At 38.5% G+C, this 13,371-nt stretch overlaps 1 protein-coding gene across 5 annotated transcripts in view; it reads right to left on the bottom strand.

Moving 5' to 3' along the window:
- LOC140719356 (transcription intermediary factor 1-beta-like) overlaps nucleotides 1-13,371 on the bottom strand; it is a 120,394-nt gene that overhangs the window by 43,719 nt on the left and 63,304 nt on the right. The window lies entirely within an intron of this gene.

The raw sequence follows: 13,371 nt of genomic DNA, 5'->3' as shown, positions 1-13,371 counted from the left end.
TTAGGCTATCTGGCCCATCAAGTCTGCTCTGCCATTCAATCACGGCTGATCCTTTTTTATTCTCCTTAACCCCAGTTCCCAGCCTTCTCCCTGAAACCTTTGATGCCATGTCCAATCAAGAACTTTTTAAATCTCTGCCTTAAATACACCCAATGACCTGGCCTCCACAGCTGCATGTAGCAACAAGTTCCACAAATTCACCACACTTTGGCGAAAGAAATTTCTCCACATCTGTTTTGAAAAGGCGCCTCTCTATCCCAAGGATGTACCCTCTAGTCCTAGACTCTACCACCATGGGAAACATCCTTTCCACATTTCTCTGTCTAGGCCTTTCAACATCCGAAAAGTTTCAATGAGATCCCCCCTCATCCTTCTGAATTCCAGCACGTACAGACCCAGAACCATCAAACGTTCCTCATATGATAACCCTTTCATTCCTGGAATCATCCTTGTGAACCTCGTCTGGACCCTCTCTAATGCCAGTACATCTTTTCTAAGATGAGGGGCCCAAAACTGTTCACAATACTCAAGGTGAGGCCTGACCAGTGCCTTATAAAGCATTAACATCACATTTTTGCTCTTGCATTATAGACCTCTTCAAATGAATGCTAACATGGCATTTGCCTTCCTCACCACCGACTCAACCTGCAAATTGACCTTTAGGGTGTTCTGCACAAGGACTCCCAAGGCCCTCTGCATCTCAGATTCCTGGACTTTCTCCTCATTTAGAAAATAGTCCACACAGTTATTTCTACTACCAAAGTGCATGACCATGCATTTTCTAATATTGCATTTCATTTGCCACTTTCTTGCCATTTTCCTAATCTGTCCAAATCCTTCTGCATCCTACCTGTTTCCTCAACACTACCTGCTTGTCCACCAATCTTCATATCATTTGCAAACTTGGCAACAAAGCCATCTATTCCATCATCTAAATCATTTATATACAGCATAAAAAGAAGTAGTCCCAATAACAACCCCTGCAGAACACCACTAGTCACAGGCAACCAACCAGAAAAGGATCCTTTTATTCCCACTCACTGCCTCCTACCACTCAGCCAAACCTCTAACCACATTAGTAACTTTCCTGAAATACCATAAGCTCTTGACTTGGTAGGCAGCCTCATGTATGGCACCTTGTCAAAGGCCTTCTGAAAGTCCCAATATACAGCATCCACTACAACCCCTTTATCTATCCTATTTGTAGTCTCCTCATAGAACTCTAACAGGTTCATCAGGCAGGATTTTCCCTGAAGGAAACCATGCTGACTTTGTCCTATCTTGTCCTGTGTCACCAAGTACTCCATCACCTCATCCTTAACAACTGACTCTAACATCTTCCCAATCACTGAGGTCAGGCTAACTGGTCTATAATTTCCTTTTATGCTGCCTTCCTCCTTTTAAAAGAGTGGAGTGACATTTGCAAATTTCCAGATGTCTGGCACCATGCATTTCTAATGCCACCACAATCTCCAATGCTACCTCTTTCAGAACCCTAGGATGCAGTTCATCTGGTCCCAGTGAGTTATGTACCTTTAGGTCTTTCAGCTTTTTGAGCACCTTCTTGATAAAGTTTTAAGGGAATTGGGGAGTCTCAGGCTACATCCTGACCTTGCTTGTATGAAGGTGGTTTACCTAATTATGCAAGTACTTCTCTGACAATAGATGTGTAACATTGTATGGAAATACAAGATAATCCTGATGCATACATGTTTTACACATTTAACAAGGTGCTTTATTAATGCAACAGAGTTAGTCAGTTTTTCAATGTTCATCGTCAGCCAGGTCATACTGTCCGTGAACTCCCTGTCGGTTGCCTCCATACGCTCCAGTATTTGTTTTTTAAGGAGGACTTTTAAGTCCACCTGCACGAGAGCCAACAGCTGCCCGTCATTTAAGTTTCTCTAGTCTGTAACTGAACAAACACGCACCATCTTTCACGGCGAGATTCAACACCAAACATGGCGCTTGTTTTCGGTAGATGAGTCCTGCGCATGCGTAGTAGGAGGAGATTCACTGAAATGTCCGTTTCACCGTGGACAGAGATATTTTTTAAAAATGCATAGTATGGACGCCTATCGTTTTTCCGCGAAACTGGCGTTTTCAAAATTATCTGGTCTAGTATGGATGTAGCCTCAGATTCCTGTAAATAATGGTTAAGGTTGAGACTGTGTATTCTGGTTTGAGAATAGCTGCAGTTTGAGAAGTTGTTGTCTCCTGACTTTTCACACCTTTTGATTTTGTGTTTAAATTTCAACTTTGGGTTAAGTACCAACAATGTCTGTAACTACAGTATGTTTGAATAATGTCTCACAACTATTTCTTTGAGTGAAAATAAGGATTATAAACTTACAATACCTACAAGAAGATGTCCCCTAACTTTTCACACCTTTTGTTTTTAACAAAAGGTGGAGATAAGGCAGGACATTCTTTACATTCCTTTCTTAATTTTGGGTGAAGCCTCTTATCCAAGGCTACGTCCACACTACACCGGATAAATCCGTAACCGAAGCTTTTCAGAAATGCTTTCCAGGGTGGGTATTTTTGAAAATGCTGCTCAGGCAGATCAGTGTGGACGGGGTAACCGGAGACTTCTGAAAACGCTATCAGAAGGCAGCGCGCTATTTCATTGTTTTCTTGAACGCAACCTAACAATTTCAGAACAGACGGCAACGAGACTGAAGCCTGAAGAGTTAGAAATGTACTCACCAAATATTTTGACCCATAACTTACTGAATAAATAAGTATACTGTACTCACTTTGCCCTGTTTTCTGTCCTTGCTCGTATGAAGGTGGTTTACCTACTTATGCAAGTACTTCTCTGACAATAGATGTGTAACGGACTAATGTAACGTTGTATGGAAATACAAGATTACACTGATGCAGACATGTTTTATACCTTTAACAAGGTGCTTTATTAATGCTACAGAGTTAGTCAGTTTTTCAATGTTTGTCGTCAGCCGGGTCAATCTGTCCGTGAAACTTCCCTGTCGGTTGCCTCCATACGCTCCAGTATTTGTTTTTTTTTAACTTTTAAGTTCTCCTGCGCAAAAGCCAACAGCTGTCCGTCGTTTTAAGTTTTTCTAGTCTGTAACTACACAAACGCGCACTGTTATGGCAAGATTCGACACCAAATATGTCGCTTGTTTTCGGTATATGTGTCCTGCGCATGCCCAGTAGGAAGAGATTCGCCGAAATCTCTGTTTCAATGTGGATGGAGATATTTTCAAAAACACATAATGTGGACGCCTATCGTTTTTACGCGAAACCGGCGTTTTCAAAATTATCCGGTCCAGTGTGGATGTAGCCTAAATTATTAAGTTCTGTTTTATTTGACTAGCCGGAATGACTATGGATCTGACTGTTCTTTTAAAGGATCAATTTGTCCTGCTGACTCCTTGTCTCACTTGCAGGATGTAACAATCTATACTCTGTTTTCTGATTACCTCGGCCTGATGTTCTTCAACTATTCTTCAAGAATCAACTATGATACTTGTTTCATTACATTGGGTTGATCACCATTGACATTCTCTCCTGTAATAGTAACTGCACCCACTTCTCTTCCTTCACACAGGTCAGGGATACTGCTAGGGTCCTCCACAGTTAACACTGCTGCAAAATACTCATTTAACTTATCAGCCATCTCCTTGTCCCCCTTTATTATTTCTCCTGCCTCATTTTCTTGTGGCCCACTCTCATTTCTCCTTTATTTTTAACATACTTGAAAAACCTTTTACTATCAACCCTGATATTATTTGCTAGCTTGCTTTCATATTTCATCTTCACCTTTCTAATGTTTTAAGTTGCTCTCTGTAGGCTTTTAAAAGCTTCCCAATCCTCTACCTTCTCACTAATTTTTGCTTTGTTGTATGCCCTTTCTTTTGTTTTTACAATGGCTTCGACTTCCCTTGTCAGCCATGGTTGTACTATTTACCATTTGAATATTTCTACATTTTTGAAATAAAAGTGTCCTGCACCTTCCTCATTGTTCCCACACACACCTGCCGGCAGCTCCTTCCAAATTACTTTGGCCAACTCTTCTCTCATACCATTGTAATTTACCTTACTCCACTAATCAGCCTTTACTCTCTCTCTGTCAAATTTCAAGTTGAACTCGAATCATATTGTGATCACTAGTTCCTGAAGGTACTTTTACCTCAAGCTCCCCAATCCAGTATAGCTGATCCCCTAGTAGGCTCAACTACAAACTGCTCTAAAAACCTATCTCTAAGGCATTCAACAAACTCACTCTTTTGATATCTGTTACCAACATGACTTTTCCCAATCAAACTGCATGATAAAATCTCCCATAACCACCAGAACAATGCCTTTTCTATCTCCTGTTGTAACCTGTGGTCCACCTCGCAGCCACTGTTGGGATGCTTGTATATAACTGCCACCATTGTCCTTTTACCCTTGCAGTTTCTTAAGTCTACCCGCAAAGATTCAATATCTTCTGATCCTATGTCACATCTTTATTTCTTTTTCAATATCTTTATTAATTTCTTACATAAAACAACTCAGGGTACAGTAAGATATATAATATATATCGATTACAATATATTGAAATCATAGATGAAGTGTAATTATCCCATATCCATATAGATTAAATTTAAACATGAAATTTAAAATAAATAAGTTTATTATACAAAAAATCTAAACCCACTACCAGAGGGGAAAAAAACAGCTGTTTGGTTAAATAAAAAGAAAGGGAAAAAAATTCTTAACATATAGTACAAACCCCATTTCCAGAAAAGTTGGGATATTTTCCAAAATACAATAAAAACAAAAATCTGTGATATGTTAACTCACGTGAACCCTTATTTAACTGACAAAAGTACAAAGAAAAGATTTTCAATAGTTTTACTGACCAACTTAATTGTATTTTGTAAATATACACAAATTTAGAATTTGATGGCTACAACACACTCAACAAAAGTTGGGACAGAGGCATGTTTACCATTGTGTTGCATCACCTTTCCTTTTAATAACACTTTTTAATCGTTTTGGAACTGAGGATACTAATTGTAGTAGATTTGCAATTGGAAATTTTGTCCATTCTTGCTTTAAATAAGACTTCAGCTGCTCAACAGTCCGTGGTCTCCGTTGTCTGATTCTCCTCTTCATGATGCACCATACATTTTCAATAGGAGATAGATCTGGACTGGCAGCAGGCCAGTCAAGCACACGCACTCTGTGTCTACAAAGCCACGCTGTTGTAGCCTGTGGTCTGGCATTGTCCTGCTGAAATAAGCATGGACATCCCGGGAAGAGACGTCACCTTGATGGCAACATATGTCTCTCTAAAATCCTAATATACGCCTCAGAGTCAATGGTACCTTCACATACATGCAACTCACCCATGCTGTGGGCACTGATGCACCCCCATACCATCACAGATGCTGGCTTTTGCACCTTTTGCTGATAACAATCAGGATGGTCGTTTTCATCGTTGGCACAGAGAACTCGATGCCTGTTTTTTCCGAAAACTAGCTGAAATGTGGGCTCATCTGACCACAGCACATGGTTCCACAGTCTTTCGGTCCATCTGAGATGAGCTCGGGCCCAGAGAACTCACCGGCGTTTCTGCATAGAATTGATGTATGGCTTCCTCCTTGCGTAATACAGTTTCAAGTTCCATTTCTGGATGCAGCAACAGACTGTGTTCAGTGACAATGGTTTTCTGAAGTACTTCCGAGTCCAGGTGGCTATAATTGTCACAGCAGCATGACGGCTTCTTAGGCAGTGCCGCCTGAGGGCTTGAAGATCATGCACATTCAACAGTGGTTTCCGACCTTGCCGTTTACGCACTGAGATGTCTCTGAATTCTCTGAATCTTTTCACATTATGTGCTGTAGATGTTGAAAGACCTAAATTCTCTGCAACCTTGAGTTGGGAAATGTTCCTTTTGAACTGAGTAACAAATCTCTCACGAATTTTGGCACAAAGGGGTGAGCCACGACCCATCCTTGCTTGCCAAGACTGAGCCTTTGATGAACACTACTTTTATACCCAGTCATGTTACCTCACCTGCTACTAATTAGCCTGCTTAATGTGGAGTCTTCCAAACCAGTGTTACTTGAATATTCTGTGCACTTTTCAATCTTATTTTAACTCTGTCCCAACTTTTGTTGAGTGTGTTGCAGCCATCAAATTCTAAATTTGTGTATATTTACAAAATACAATTAAGTTGGCCAGGAAAACTATTGAAAATCTTTTCTTTGTACTTTTGTCAGTTAAATAAGGGTTCACATGAATTAACATAGCACAGATTTTTGTTTTTATTGCATTTTGGAAAATATCCCAACTTTTCTGGAAATGGGGTTTGTAAAACATATTACTAGCCAACATATCTGTGCTTGATAGCAAATCAAAGATTTTGAAGGTAATTCAAAAAAGGTCCCCACAATGTTAAAAAATCTTGTCTAGATTCAGAAATTGAACAGCGAATCTTCTCTAAATTTAAACATGACATAACATCATGTAACCAATGAGTATGAGTAGGCAGAGTGGCATCCTTCCACTTAAGCAACAATGCCCTCCTGGCTATAAGAGAAATAAAGGCCAAAATATGCAAATCATGTGTCTCGAAAATAATATAATTTCCTCCAACAATACCAAATAAGGGAGTCAAAGGATTAGGTTTAAAATTTAATTTAAAAAGCAGTGAAAAAGTTTGAAATACTTCCTCCCAATATTTTTCAAGACTCAGACAAGTCCAAAACATATGGATTAGTGAAGCCTCTCCGTTATTCTCCATCTATCACAAGAGGGAGATATATCCAAATAAAAACCAGACAGCTTATCTTTAGACATACGAGCTCTATGAACCACTTTAAATTGTAGAAGAGAATGATGGGCACATAACGACAAGGTATTAATCAACTTGAAAATATCATTCCAAGTGTCCTCAGAAATTGAAATCTGTAAATCTTGTTCCCAAAGCTTTTTAATTTTATCTAAAGGAATATTTCTCATTCCCAACAACATATCAGGAATATTAGATATAGATGCATTATAGAAGGGTTTCAAATTAAAAATTATATCAAGTAAATTTTTATCTGAACTTTTAAGGAAATGTATGTACTTGAGAACGCAAAAAGTCTCTAATCTGTAAATATCAAAAAAAAAGTGCGTTCTCGGTAGACTACACTTAACTGACAGTTGTTCAAATTAAGAGAGACTATCGCCAACAAACAATTCATGAAAACATTTATTATCCAATCTATTCCACTCTTTAAAAGCTACATCAGACATAGAAGGTTTAAAAAAATCATTAGAAAAAAATGGGACTGGAAAGAGAAAAACTCAATAAACCAAAATATTTTCTAAATTCTACCCAAATACTCAGCGTGTTTAACTACAAAATTATCAGTTAAATTACCTAAAGAAATTGAGGATCTGAGAAGAGAAATGATAGAAAATTTATTAACAGAGTTAGCTTCTAAAGAAAGCCAGACCAGACAGTCCTCTTGATTAATATAATATTGTGGCGACCCACTTCCCAGCGCACTCGAACCGGCTCACAAAGCGGCGCGCGCCGGCATTGAGACCAGTCCCAAAAAGGACGCCAAGTCTGCTTCACCAGCAAGGGGAAAAGCCAGCGTGCGGGACAGGACTGTGAATATGCATTCCCACCCGGGGAGGGCGGGATCAGGAAGGCTTTAAAGCGAGGCCACGAAGTTTGAATAAACCTCTTTTGCTACTGCAGCTCACCGACGACGTGTCGTTATTTCGGCGCTGCGTGTAGCACACTGCTACAATATAACCAAATCGTAAGATTCCGTATATTGACTGCCCAGTAATAAAAGCTAAAATTGGGTAAGGCTAAACCTCTATTCTTTTTAGCTTTTTGAAGATTAACTTTATTTAATCGAGAAATTTTATTATTCCATATATAAGAAAATATAATAGAATCCAAAGAATCAAAGAAGGATTTAGGAATAAAAACAGGTATGGCCCAAAATAAATATAAAAATTTAAGCAAAATATTCATTTTATTAGAATTGATTTGGCCAATCAATGATAAAGAGAGGGGTGACCAACTTAATAATACCTTAACATAATTCAGAAGTGTACAAAAATTGTCTTTAAAAAGGAATTTATAATTCCTAGTGATTGTTACGCCCAAATAAGTAAAATGATTTCTTACAATTTTAAAAGGAAGGTTAGCATTAACCCAGTACCAAATTATTCAAAGGAAAAAGTTCACTCTTATGAAAGTTAAGTTTATATCCTGAAAACTGACTGAAGCTACAGAGTAAAGGTGGTAAAGAAGACTCCACATTAGAAATGCAGAGCAAAAGATCATCAGCATAATGCGAAACTTTGTGGGTAATACTCTCCTTAAAATACCAGTGATATCATTAGATTCCTGGAAAGCAATAGCTAAGGGTTCTAAAACCAAATCAAAAAGTAAAGGACTCAAAGGGCAACCTCCTCTAGTTCCACGATGAAGTTTAAATTGTTTAGAGTACTGAGAGTTACTAAGAACCTGAGTGGAGGGAGATAAATAAAGTAATTTAATCCACTGAATAAAATCAGGCCCAAAGTTAAATTTTTCTAAAGTTTTAAATAGATAATTCCATTCAACCTGATCAAAGGGTTTCTCAGCATCTGAGGATATCACACATTCCAAAAATGACAAATATTAAAGTGGGAGTATCGATTTTTGATAAATCCAGTCTGATCATCAGAGATAATAGATGGCAAAATACTTTCAATCCTACAAGTCAAAAGTTTAGATAAAATTTTAATATCAACATTAAGTAAGGAAATAGGTCTATAAGAAGAGCATTCAATCGAGTCATTTTTTTAAGAATAAGCGACATAGAGGCTTCATAAAAAGATTGTGATAACTTACCTAATTTAAAAAGAATCAGAAAGGATATAAACGAGGTATAAGCAAAGAGGAATAAGTTTTATAAAACTCTCCAGAAAATCCATCAGGATCCGGAGCCTTCCCCGAGTGCAAAGAGTAAACATAAGAAATAGGTTGATCCAACAATTTTCAAATATCATCAGAAAGTGTAGGAATGTTTAATCAATCTAAAAAGTTATTCATTAGAGTATTATCTTTAGGAGGATCAGAACTATAAAGTTTAGAGTAAAATTCTCTAAAAGCATTGTTTATTTTTGTAAATGATCAGATGTTTTATCACTATTAGCTTTACAAACTTCTTTAATTTGACATTTAACTATAAAGGCCTTTAATTGGTTAGCTAATAGTTTACCCGTTTTTTCTCCATGAACATAAAACTGACTTTTATCTTTTAAAAGTTGCATTACAATTGGATAAGTTAAAAGCAGATTGTATTTAGTTTTAATTTCAACACATTTTTTTATATATAAAACAGCATCAGGAGCCAAAGCATATTTTTGGTCTAATTGTTTCAACTGATTGGCTAATTCAACCTCTAATATAAGCCTTAAAAGCATCCCATAAAGTAAGAATAATTTGTCTCTCCAAAAAATTTTTTTAAATCTTTATCTGATAACAAAGTTGGATTAAAACACCAGAATCGGTTTATTTGGGAGACACCCAGAAGATTTAAAGATAAAAACACAGGAGCATGATCTGAAACAGCAATTTCTTTATATTCACAGGATCGAACCAATGGAATCAATTGGCTATCAACCGAAAAAAAAAATCAACCCTGGAATTCAAATGATGAACATGAGAAAAAAAATGAGTACTCTTTATCTGTTGGATGCAAAAAAATGCTAAACATCAACAATATCACATTTTATTAGAAAAGATTGGATAAAGGAGGCAGATCAACTACAAGTCAATCACTTAGAAGAACGATCTAAAACAGGATCTAAACAGCAGTTGAAGTCTCCTCCTAAAACCAAAGAATATAAACTTAAGTCTGGTAAAAGCGAAAAATAAAGTTCAAAAAAGCCTGGATCATCTATATTTGGGGTATACAAATTAGCAAAAACCATTAATGTATTATCTATTTCCCTGACACAATAACAAAAGACCATTCGTATCAGACACTACATTATGTTGAATGATAGAAACTGAATTGTCTATAAGGATCGAAACTCCTCTTGCCTTAGCCTGAAAGGAGGAAGGGAACGATACACCTTTCCAACGGCTGAAAAGACGTAAATTATCACATTTACGAACATGTGTTTCTTGTAAAAAAAAATTGAGACATTCAATTTCTTAATATAATTAAATATCTTATTACGTTTCACAGGATGGTTTAATCTTTTCACATTAAAACTAAGTAAATTAATTGCACGATCCATTTTAAATATTACTTAAAAGAGGTTAGAATAAAAACCGCAGGAGTATATATTAAATCCAAACAATGAGCTTTAAGATAGAGTAAACAAGCAACAAATGAAGCTAACAGAAGCAAACAGCTGATAGAGAAAAAGAAAACCACCCCCACCCCCCGCCCAAAGAGAGAAAGTCAACCAAAGGACAGTCGACAACCAAAGCTATCATTTCCTTGCCAAAACAAACTACTGGCTGAGCTCCAAAAAAATCTGTCAAGGCTAAACTGCATTCCAAAAGACATAACAAAAAAGAGCAAAATTAAACATAATAAAAAAACCTCATAGAAAATTATAGTATAAAAAATAGAAAGAAATATGAAAGTTCAAAACATATTAACTTAGAAAGTATTAACTCAAAGAAAACTTACTAACATTAAATCATAAATTTTCTAAACAAGGGAATAAAAGTACCAAAAAAATTAGATACGATGGGATACCAAAAGTTAAAAAAAGACAATTGTTCATAAAAGAAAGTAATGAACAGTTAACTGCTGATTCCAAAAAAAAGGATCCATCAAGCAAACGCAACATAAACTTGTGTACACACAAAATGCTGGTAGAACACAGTAGGCCAGGCAGCATCTATAGGGAGAAGCGCTGTCGACGTTTCGGGCAGAGACCCTTCGTCAGGAGTAACCGAAAGGAAAGATAGTAAAAGATTTGAAAGTAGTGGGAGGAGGGGGAAATGCGAAAGGATGAAGCTAAGAGCTGGAAAGGTGATTGGCCAAAGTGTTACAGAGCTGGAGAAGGGAAAGGTTCATGGGACGGGAGGCCTCAGGAGAAAGGAAGGAGGGGGGGAGCACCAGAGGGAGATGGAGAACAGGCAAACAACTAAATATGTCAGGGATGGGGTAAGAAGTGGAGGAGGGGCATTAACAGAAGTTAGAGAAGTCAATGTTCATGCCATCAGGTTGGAGGCTACCCAGTCAGTATATAAGGTGTTGTTCCTCCAACTTGAGTTTGGATTCATTTTGACAATAGAGGAGGCCATGGATAGACATATCAGAATGGGAATGGGACGTGGAATTAAAATGTGTGGCCACTGGGAGATCCTGCTTTTTCTGGTGGACCGAGCGTAGGTGTTCAGCGTAACAGTCTCCCAGTCTGCGTTGGGACTCACCAATATATAAAAGGCCACACCGGGAGCACCGGACGCAGTATACCACACCAGCCAACTCACAGGTGAAGTGTCGCCTCACCTGGAAGGACTGTCTGGGGCCCTGAATGGTGGTGAAGGAGGAAGTGTAAGGGCAGGTGTAGCACTTGTTCCATTTACAAGTGCCAGGAGGGAGATCGGTGGGAAGGGATGGGGGGGGAACGAGTGGACAAGGGAGTCACGTAGGGAGCGATCCCTGCGAAAAGCAGAAAGAGGGGGGGAGGGAAAAATGTGTTTGGTAGTGGGATCCTGTTGGAGGTGGCGAAAGTTACAGAGAATTATGTGTTGGACCTGGAGGCTGGTGGGGTGGTAGGCAAGGACAAGGGGAACCCTATCCCGAGTGGGGTGGCGGGTGGATGGGGTGAGGGCAGATGTGCGGGAAATGGGAGAGATGCATTTGAGAGCAGAGTTGATGGTGGACGAAGGGAAGCCCCTTTGTTTAAAAAAGGAAGACATCTCCTTCGTCCTGGAATGAAAAGCCTCATCCTGAGAGCAGATGCGGCGGAGACGGAGGAATTGTGAGAAGGGGATAGCCTTTTTGCAAGAGACCAGGTAGCTACAAGAGTCTGTAGGCTTATAGTAGATATCAGTAGATAAGCCGTCTCCAGAGATGGAGACAGAAAGATCAAGAAAGGGGAGGGAGGTGTCGGAAATGGACCAGGTAAATTTGAGGGCAGGGTGAAAGTTGGAGGCAAAGTTAATGAAGTCGACAAGCTCAGCACATGTGCAAGAGGCAGCGCCAATGCAATGTCGATGCAGTGAAGGAAAAGAGGGGGATGGATACCGGTATAGCCTTGGAACATGACTGTTCCACAAAGCCAACAAAAAGGCAAGCATAACTGGGTGGGGAAGTGGGAGGAGCCAAAGGAGAAATTACTGAGAGTAAGAACTAATGTGTAAAGAGTTATTGTGCAGCTAAACTTCTGAAATTTATTCGTCACTCAAGAAATCCTGCACCTCGAGTCGACCGGAACCATCTCTGATAGCCACTTTTCAAAATGATTCTAAGACAAGCGGGGTAATGAAGACAGGGTTTAAAACCATTATTATACAGCTCCAACATGACTTAACTTGAAGCATTCATTCAACACCTTGGATGAAAAATCTTCCACAATTCTGAACTACTGATCTTCATAATCAAACATACATTTCCGACGAGATTCATGAATTAAAAGTTCCTTTGTTTGAAAATCCTGTAGGCAAATTATCACTGAACAGGGCCTTTGTCCTCCTGGAGGAGGTCTTGGTACTGGCGATCTGAGAGCTGAGTCTATTTTAGGTGGAGATTTTAAAATATTCAGAAATAATTTAGCCAAAAGGTTTGCAAAAAATTACAAAGGCTGATTGCCTTCCAATGACTCTTTAAAACTCAGAATACAATCATTTCTTCTGTTTTTAATCTCCAAGTCGATAACCTTCTGTTAATGTTTCATTAACCTTTAACTGTTTATCACAGATCTGTTCCAGGTAGTCAATCTTCACGTCCAACATTGTCAAAATGTCTTCATTCTCTTTTATCCATTTAGAATCCAATTTTACATCCATTTGTTTAAATTCAGCACTGAGTTGCTGGAACTCCTCTAAAAGTTCATTTTTGTGCTTCCTAAGTGTCTCCATAATAGCTTCCAAAGTTATAGGAGGGTCCTCTTCTTTTGTAGTAGCTTTAGCACGACTCATGATAAAGCAATATTGCATTTAAAAGTAAGTTTTCAAAACAAGTTGGAAGCAGTAAATTAAAAATAGTAGGAGCACCTATAAAAGCACTGCTACTCCATCAACAGCCAGTAGTCAGAGATGTCACATCTTTCTACTGATTTGATGCCATTCTTTACCAGTAGAGCCACACCACCCCCTCTGATGCCTTCCTATCCCTCCGATATAACATGTAATCTTGGATATTCAGCTCCCAACTACAGCCATCC

Source organism: Hemitrygon akajei, chromosome 31 (genome assembly GCF_048418815.1).
Source record: "Hemitrygon akajei chromosome 31, sHemAka1.3, whole genome shotgun sequence".
Lineage (NCBI taxonomy): Eukaryota > Metazoa > Chordata > Chondrichthyes > Myliobatiformes > Dasyatidae > Hemitrygon > Hemitrygon akajei.
The sequence above is the reverse complement of the archived record's forward strand: the minus strand, read 5'-3'. Positions and strand labels throughout refer to the sequence as shown.